The sequence below is a fragment of the Saccopteryx leptura genome, chromosome 6, assembly GCF_036850995.1.
Source record: "Saccopteryx leptura isolate mSacLep1 chromosome 6, mSacLep1_pri_phased_curated, whole genome shotgun sequence".
Taxonomy (NCBI): domain Eukaryota; kingdom Metazoa; phylum Chordata; class Mammalia; order Chiroptera; family Emballonuridae; genus Saccopteryx; species Saccopteryx leptura.
In genome coordinates this window covers 120241671-120249552 of record NC_089508.1, presented here as the reverse complement: position 1 = coordinate 120249552, position 7882 = coordinate 120241671, and the positions used below count along the sequence as shown (strand labels likewise).

Below are 7882 nucleotides of genomic sequence, written 5' to 3'. Positions count from 1 at the left end.
ATGGATGGACCTTGATAACATTATACTGAGCAAAATAAGTAAAACAGAAAAAACTAAGAACTATATGATTCCATACAGAGGTGGGACATAAAAATGAGACTCAGAGACATGGACAAGAGTGTTGGGGTTACGGGGTGGGGGGAGGAGAGGGGGGGGGTTGGGGGAGGGGAGGGGCACAAAGAAAACCAGATAGAAGGTGATGGAAGACAATTGGACTTTGGGTGATGGTAATGCAGCATAATCAAATGTCAAAATAACCTAGAGATGTATTCTCTGTACATATGTGCCCTGATTTATCTATGTCACCCCATTAAAATAAAAAAAATAAAACAAAATCAAAACAACAACAAAACCTGCTGAAGGAAGCAACGACAAAGGAAAGGTAAAGCATTTTAAGAATAGTAAATTCACTAGGACACTGCAAACTACTAAAATTAATTTATAGAGTTTGAGCGAAAACTCAACTATCCAGAATAACAAAGCCAAACATAAACTTTTACAAATTCTACACTTGATCTTAGCCAAAAGGCCGAGAAGCAATAACTTTTACAGATTCTGAGAACCCAGTAATTTCTGAAATTTTATATGCTGATGGTATTGGTGAGCATGCTTAAGTATGGTAGAGAACTGATTGTATTTAAAATGATAGCCAAATTATTTTCATAACCAAAGCATTGACCTGAGAAATACTCACATTATTAAAAAGAAAAAGAAGATGACAAAAAAAATTCAATAATCTGGCTTTTAATTTGCTGTGTATACAGAACAAAAATAGATTAATACCATAAATGTCCCAAAGACTGAATTGGGAGTTTATCTCAGATGTGGCCATTTCTGTATCCTACTCCTTGGTCACAACAGCATCTAATTCTTTCCTCTGCTTAGACAACTATCAGCATCCAATAAGTAAAGCATCTCAGTTTAAACCTGACTTACCAAAGAGAGTTTTATCTAAAAGAAATGACTGGAAAAATAGACTACAGTGCCAAATTGAAAAAATTATTTTAATTTTTAATTTAATATATTAATGTACTAAATTTTCAAAATGATCAAATTTATAATAAATATATTAATTAAAATGTTATATGTATATTTATATATACATATAAAAATATGTTATTTATAAAAATATAAATAATATTACATTTATACTACACATATTTTTTCATTTAAATATTTCATTTGCTTGGTCACTATTTATAAGAGTGCAAGAAACTGTATCATGCACTTGACAAAAAGAATACAAACAGATACAGTATAAATCACAGTAAGTGAGCTCCCTAAGGCTAAAAGAATTTTTTAACACAAAAATATTGAACATGGACATATTGCTTCTGGTAGATTGTGTGGAGCAAAAGTATGATTTAAACTAGATGAACAATCTGCTTACTAAATCTATTACACGGGGCACAGCATTTTCCCATTTTGCTCAATAATATGGATATATTAAATAAAAGCTTCTAATTCTATTCCCTGTTTAAAAAATATTTCTTTTTTGCTATTAAGAACTGTCATATTGAATTGTGTTTTTCTCCTAGAATTTTTCTCAATATGTAGCTCTGGGAACACTCACTGAAAATTACTTGGTATAGTTTGTAATGATTTTGCTTCTATTGAAGAAATTATTTACATTATTCTTTTCCTTCAGTTGGATCATAAGATTGTTTATATCACAATTGTATTACATGAAGCTTACTGGTAATAACTTTTCCCCCACACAGTTTTGCCTCCTAAGAGTAGAGACTATAATCATAGTTTTTATGTTTTAACTGTGAATTGAAGTATAGTAGTTGGAGATAGAGAATTACTGGTTTTGATGAGAGGGGCAAGTAGGAGTCTGGATCAAATAATTCTTCTAATGAGTCTTGGGGCTCTCCTTAATATTTCCTAGGAAGTCTATATCTAAACAGTAGTAACATTTGAAGTTATTTTAACTTGTGTTCATGTGATCTAACACCATCCAAGCTTCATTTCTGAAACACACCATCTAGGAAAAGTATTGCTTATACATATGTAAAATTTAAAGGGGCAAAATAAATCATAACTAGAAAAATAATTCTATTCATTCCTATTTCCCATGCTGCTTATTTCTTTCCACAGTTCTCTCATTATATCATAGGCCAAGTGGAGGATATAAGGTATATGGTATAACATTTCAAATGTCATTGCACCTTTTCATGTACAATGCAAACGGGTGAGAAGAGTCCCCCCCCCCCCCAAACCCACACTTAGTGTAGGCTGTGGTTTATCTGAGGATATAGACAACCTACCCTGGCAAATCTTTCCCTGACTTCTTGATGTTCACCTTGCTGCAAGTTAACCTGTCCTAGGCTAAAATTATACAAGTCAGAAAAGCTCAGTTTCTAGAGACTGATACTTCTTTTATATTCAGTCTTTAAGTTTGCAGTGAGAAAAAATTTTCAAGAATAAGATATATGCTCCTGGTAAGAAAACAGGTTCTCCATTTTGACCATCACAATCAACAAGTATACATCTTCATTCAGGTGACAAGGGAACATCTGAGTCCGGGTGTCCCTTAATATCTCTTACTCGAGGTTTTAAACAATCTCAAAGTGCTGTTTAACTTTGGTTATTTTTGGAAACTGTTATGTAGATTTCTTTGCAGCTAAATTATCTTCTTTATAAATCCAGCTTCTCTACTGACTATCCTTGTATGAATTTGGTGAATTATTTCACTGAATTTGTAAAATTTATTCCTTCCAGAGGTGAGCTCCCTAGGGCCCTTAGTTGCATACAGACTTCATTTTGCTTTTAAGTTGAACCAGCAAGATATATAGTAGGACACTTGATTTTAGAAGGGCTCAAAGCAGAAATTCCCAGCAGGGATTTTATGCCTTTCCAATCACATACAACAAGTCAGGCTATCTAAGCTGTTATGTCAAATAAAATCTATGAATAAACAAAGTGACCCCAAGGGTTGTCAGGGGAATTTCAGATTTCATAAAGTATATCATTAAGTCCTACTGCCTTATCATAGCCAAGAGTCAAAATTAGACATGCAGACCTCGCCAGTGATGAGAAGTTTTTTTCTGTTCATCTACAAATCAACTCTAACCTGCAAAAGATGTAATAGTTTATGAGTTAAAATTTTACCAGATACATTTTATATGTTTTAGAAAATAAAAATGAGACTAAGAGACATGGACAAGAGTGTGGTGGTTACCAGGGGTGGGGGGAGGGAGGACAGGGGGAGAGTTAGGGGGAGGGGGAGGGGCACAGAGAACTAGATAGAGGGTGGCGAAGGACAATCTGACTTTGGGCGAGGGGTATGCAACATAATTTAATGACAAAATAACCTAGACATGTTTTCTTTGAATATATGTACCCTGATTTATTAATGTCATCCCATTACCATTAATAAAAATTTATTTAAAAAAAAAAAAAAAGAAAATATTATTGTGTCTTATGTTATCAATTTGAAAGGATTACAATATACTGTTATAAGTGGTTATAAAACACAACATACAATTCTCACCCTGGAAAAACAAAATGAGATACATGTATATAATAATGTAGTAATATGTTATAGATTAAACCTATTTTAGGTTTAAAACATTTTAATTAGCACTTATTTTCCTCAAAATTTGATGAGTTATTAATATAAAGATAATGATAAACATAAATAATCAAATTAGATCTGTGGTAATTTAAAAAGTGCCAAGTATACAAAAATTTTGCTTTTAATTATTGACTTTAAAACTGTCATCTATTCCCTCCCTGACTTCTCTAATGGAAAGACATTTGACTAGATTTGATTATGATCATAATGATTCAATTACATTGCAATTATCAGGTTTCTATTACCATATTATTTTTGCCTTTTTCTCTAAAAAATCAAGATATGCATCAAATATTGTCATAGGTAAACTCAAAAATAACTAAACTAAGGTAAATTTACTAAATATGCAATGTGAATACTCATTAAACTCAATTACACATTAAAATCACCATAGCGGTGGTTAAGGTGTAGTGAAAGTGAAATTTTAGCTACTTTAATGGAATGCATACTGAATTGCTAAAAACACTTGAATGTTGTTATTACTGATGAACTGCTACAAAGATAATTGGACCTACTATTATTTAATTAAAGAGCACTGGAGGTGAGTTCCTTAAAAAAATTCACTGATAACACTAAACACTTTGCAGTCTATAGAGTTGATTGAAGTTCATCAGAAAGAATGCAGTTGGCACATGCACTATGTTATGCTTGGTTACCTAGCAAGGTTTAACTTTAGTGTGTATGATCATTTTTATAACAAAAATTTTACTATTTTGAATTGAAATGTCTGAAATATTGCATGTCTGGTTAAAGAGATATTATTTTTTTAAGTGTAAGAAGACTTTTATTTATTTTTATTTTATTATTAATTTTAATTTATTTTGTTAACATGGATTCAAGTATCTCACTCAGTATAACACCCTCACTCCCCAACCAAGTGCCCTTCATTACTCTCCCTCCACCCCCCCTGCCCCTATCTCCCTTCCCCCTTCTCAATGGGATTTGCTCTCCTATTATCTGTATTTATATGTTTATGTATATATAATTTCATTAACCCCTTCACCTTCTCTGATCCTATCCCCTCATCCTCCTTCCCTCTGACAGCTGTACTTCTGCACCCTGTGACCCCGCCTCTGCCTCTATTCCATTTCTCAGTTCACTTTTTTCATTAGATTCCACATATAAGTGAGATGATATGATATTTGTCTTTCTCTGCCTGGCTTATTCCACTTATTATAATAATCTCTAGGTCCATCTATGCCATTGCAGAAGGTAAGATTTTCTTCTTTTTCACATCCATGTAGTATTCCATTGTTTAAATATACCGTTTATTTTATTTTATCAATATATTTTTTATTTTTTAGTGAAATGAGGGGAGGCAGAAACATTCTCATATGTGCCTTGACCAGGATCCAACTAATGAGCCCACTAGGGAGCAATGCTATGTCCATATAGGGCCCTAGTTCTGCTGCACTGGAGCCATTTTTTAGTGCGTGAGGTGGAGGCAATGGAGTCATATCCAGTGCTCAGGGCCTATTTGCTTTAATTGAGTCATGGCTCCAGGAAGGAAGGAGAAGAGAGAGAGAAAGAGAAGTGAGAGGGGGAGGGGCGGAGAAGCAGATGAGAGCCTCTCCTGTGTGCCCTAACTGGGAATCAAACCTGGGACTTCCACACATCAGGCCAATGCACTACCACTGAGTCAACTGGCGAGGGCAGTACCACAGATTTTTCATCCACTTGACCATTGATGATCACTCTGGCTGTTTCCAAATGTTGGCTATTGTTCCAAATGCTGCAATAAACATGGGGAAGCATATCTTCTTTTGAATCAGTGTTTTGGTATTCTTAGGATATATTCCTAAATGTGGGATGGCTGGGTCAAAAGGCAGTTCCATTTTCATTTATTTTTATTTTTTTATTTTTAATTTTTTGTATTTTTCTGAAGTGAGAAACAGGGAGGCAGAGATAGACAAACTCCAACATTCACCTGACTGGGATCCACATGGCACGCCCACCAGGGGGCGATGCTCTGCCCATCTGGGGCATTGCTTCATTGCAACCAGAGCCATTCTAGCGCCTGAGGCAGAGGCCATGGAGCCATCCTCTGTGGCCAGCCCAAAGTTGCTCCAATGGAGCTTTGGCTGCAGGAGAAAAAGAGAGAGATAGAGAGAAGGTATAGGGGGAAGGGTGGAGAAGCAGATGGGCACTTCTCCTGTGTGCCCTGTCTGAGAATTGAACCCAGGACTTCCACACTCCAAGCCAACTCTATACCACTGAGCCAACTGGCCAGGGCTAAGACAATTCCATTTTCAATTTTTTGAGGAAACTCCATACTGTTTTCCAGTGTCTGCAAAAGTCTGTTTTCCCACCAGCAGTACAGGAGGGTTTCCTTTTCTCTACACCTTCAACAGCATTTATTGTGTGTTGATTTGTTAATGAACGTCATTCTGACAGGTGTAAAGTGGTATCTCATTTTGGTTTTAATTTTCATTTCTCTGATGGTTAGTGACATTGAACATTTTTTCATATGCCTATTGTCCATCTGTATGTCCTCTTTGGAGAAGTGTCTATTCAGTTCGTTCCCCCTCCCTCTTTTTTTTTTTTTTTTTTTTTGTATTTTTCTAAAGTGAGAAGTGGAAAGGCAAAGAAACAGATCCCACATGTGCCCGACTGAGATCCACCCAGCATGTCCACTAGGGGGCGATGCTCTGCCCATCTGAGCCTTTGCTCTGTTGTAACTGTAATCATTCTAGCTCCTGAGGTGGAGGCCATGGAGCCATCCTCAGCACCTGGGCCAACTTTGCTCCAATGGAGCCTCGACTGCAGGAGGGGAAGAGAGAGAGAGAGAGAGAGAGAGAGAGAGAGAGAGAAAGGAGATGGGGAAGGATGGAGAAGCAGATGGAAGCCTCTCCTGTGTGCACTGGCCAGGAATCAAACCTGGGACATCCACAGACCTGGCCAATGCTCTAACACTAAGACAACCAAACAGGCCTCCTTTGCCCATTTTTAATTGGATTATTTACCTTCCTGGTGCTGAGCTTTAGAAATTTTGGTTATTAAGCCCTTATCAGACATATTGGCAAATATGAGCTCCCATTGGGTGGGTTATCTTTTTATTTTGTTCATGGTGTCTTTTGCTGTGCAAAATCTTTTTTAGTTTGATATAGTCTCATTTGTTTATTTTGTCCTTTATTTCACTTGTCTGTGAAGATATATCAGCAAAAATAATGCTATGAAATATATCGGAGATTTTACTGCCTATGCTTTCTTCCAAGATGTTTATGGTTTTGTGACTTACATTTTAGTTTTTTATTCATTTTGAGTAGTTTATTTTTGCTAATGGTGTAATTTGGAGGTCTAGTTTCATTTTTTTGAATGCACCTGTCCCATGTTCCCAACACTATTTAATAAAGAGAATGTCTTTACTCCATTGTATACTCTTTCTTTCTTTGTCAAATATCAACTGACCATAAGGGCATTGGTTTATTTCTCTGTCCCATTCCATTGATCTACATGCCTGTTCCTATGCCAACCTGTTTTGATTACAATGGCCTTGTAGTATAACCTGATATCAGGAAGTGTGATACCTCCCACTTCATTCTTTATTTTCAAAACTTCTGAGGCTATTAGGGTTCTTTTTTGTTCCATGTAAATTTTTGGAATATATATTTGTTCTAGAACATTAAAGTATGCCATTGATATTTTAATAGAAATTGTATTGAATTTATAGATTGCTTTAGGTAGTATAGACATTTTAATGATGTTTATTCTTCCTATTGATGAACACAGTATATGCTTGCACTTGTTTGTATCTTTCTTGATTTTTTTCAATGTCTTATAATTTTCTGAGTACAAGTCTTTTACATCCTAGGTTAAATTTATTCCTAAGTACTTTATTTTTTGTTGCAATAGTGAAGGGGATTGTTTCTTTAAATTCTTTTTCTGACAATTTATTGTTGGTGTATAAAAATGCCACTGATTTCTTAATATTATTTTTATATTCTACCACCTTGCTGAATTCATTAATCAGGTCTAGTAGGTTTTTGACTGAGACTTTAGAGTTTTCTATGTACAATATCATATCATCTGCAAATAATGATAGTTTTACTTCTTCTTTTCAAATTTGGATGCTTTTTATTTCTTCTCTTTGTCTGATTGATAATTCAGAACTTCCAGAATTATGTTGCATAAGAGTGGTGCAAGGGGCACCTCTGCCTTATTCCTGATCTTAAGGGGATTGCTTTTAGATGTTGCCCATTGAGTATAATGTTGACTGTGGGCCTATCATAGATGGCCTTTATTATGTTGAGGTATGTTCCATATATTCCCAGTTTGATAAGTGTTTTGATCATAAATGGGTCC

General features: G+C 35.2%; 1 pseudogene; it reads right to left on the bottom strand.

Annotated features, from left to right (window-relative positions):
* Positions 1-396: 396 nt before the first annotated feature.
* Positions 397-541, bottom strand: LOC136377709 (U2 spliceosomal RNA; annotated as a pseudogene).
* Between the last annotated feature and the right edge of the window lie 7341 nt (positions 542-7882).